The following is a 2,100-nucleotide window of genomic DNA, read 5'->3' on the forward strand; positions in this document are numbered from 1 at the left end:
TATATATTATTAATAGTAGTACGTCTTTTATACTACTACTAGTAGTATATATATATATATATATATATATATATAATAATAATAATATTATTATATTATATATATATATAGTATATATATATATATATATATACGCATCTTTATGGCTAGCTAAACCTAAATATTGTGTTCAACTCTTGAGTTGAAGTTTTTGTTTTGGAAAAGCAGAAAGCTACAGGTAGTGTTAGTTAAAAACGCAAAATACTGGACTATTAACTTTTAAATCTTCCTTTCATAAAAATTAAAATAATTCTTTTGCAGAATTTGTGACAACATAATCATCTCTGCTTATAGATTTAGAATATAATAGAAAGATGGTGTAATTTTTTGCTTTAAACATTTTGTTATGAACTTAAATAAAAGTATTTGTGCTGTAAACTAGGTTACAATGAATAAAAAATTGACAATAGAAAAGGTGGCATACTAATAAGCATTTTTAACCTATGATTGGGTAAAAAATAGCCAGCCAGTTATACAAGATAGAATACTTGTAAATATAATCATCTGTTATGAAGACTTGTGCTACTGAGCAAGTGAAAGTTACAGCCCTAAAATACACAGGAAAGTGAAATCCCGTTGAAAAGTATTTACTGATTGGAACTTACACACGACAGCATTTTTTTAGTTTGATATTTAATGAGGGCCAAACATGCCTAGAGGTTAGCCATCCAGAATGACTGCAAATTTGAGTTCATGGTTGCAACCTGTCACCAGAAAAATGTACTCCACACTTTAGGGCAGTGGGTGCTATTAACAAGTTGCTCTCTCTTTAATCTATCAATTCAAAATTAGGAAATGCAACGTTTAGAGAGCCCTTATGTTTTTGCACAAAATTCTGCTTAAATAAAATAATACAGATATTGTTGAATTTAATATTAATAAAAGGACTTAAAATAATAACTATATCAAAAAAAGTTTGGTGAGAAGAAGAACTATCACTAATGTTGTACTATTACCATATATTTTGTAGGTGTGTCTAATGATTAATTACTCTTACATAATAGGCCTGGCATGGCCAGGTGGTTAAGGCACTCGACTCGCAATCTGAGAGTCGCGGGTTCGAATCCCAGTCATACCAAACATGCTCGCCCTTTCAGCCGTGGGGGCGTTATAATGTAACGGTCAATCCCACTATTCGTTGGTAAAAGAATTGGAGGTGGGTGGTGATGACTAGCTGCCTTCCCTCTAGCCTTACACTGCTAAATTAGGGACGGCTAGCGCAGATAGCCCTCGTGTAGCTTTGCGCGAAATTAAAAAAATAAATAAATAAATCTTGCATAATATCAGTTTTAAAGGAAGATATGGAGTAAATGTGATCTTTAAATATTCTCAGCAGAATTGTTTAAAAATGAAATATGACAGTGCTGATAATGGTAAGGGATTTTTTTCCCAAGTTAAGCATGAGGTTAAAAAGTTATCAGAAAAAATGAATTGTTCCAATCATTGTATTATTTATAATATATCATTATATTACTTTTTAAGTAACGCTATTTATTAATAATTTCAGAATATCGCTAGAGTATTCTTGACTTGATTTTCATTTTTCCCTCCGAAGATCATAGGAAGTCAGTTAAATTTCTATTTACAAAAACCTTATAATTAGATTTTTGGTTTTCTGAGAAAAATTTGCCACGTGCCTTTCATTCTGTTACAGTAAAGCTTTCATACCAAAAATCTTATGAAACTGATTTATGAAGTTAAAGACGTAATATTAAAACAATTATTGTCTTTAGTATAAGTAAACAATGAAAAATTTAATTCCACTTTTTCTATACCTAATATTTCAAATAATGTGGTCACAGTTAAGTGTTGCTTTTTCTTTATTAAATTCTTCTCTAGACATGAAAGGAGTCATTTGTGCAGAGTGGTATTAGATTGCTGTAAAATAAGTGTTTATTGAAATTGTTTAAATACTTATAGAAATGTAGAACAAACTTTAAGGGTGCACATCAATACAAAAATGTTTTTGTGTAAAATAACGTAGTTATTTAATAAAACAAAAGCATAGATATGCCTAATTACATAGTAATATTTATAATTCCTAACGAAACATTAGCTTTA

The sequence above is a fragment of the Limulus polyphemus genome, unplaced genomic scaffold (genome assembly GCF_000517525.1).
Source record: "Limulus polyphemus unplaced genomic scaffold, Limulus_polyphemus-2.1.2 Scaffold3321, whole genome shotgun sequence".
Taxonomy (NCBI): Eukaryota; Metazoa; Arthropoda; class Merostomata; order Xiphosura; family Limulidae; genus Limulus; species Limulus polyphemus.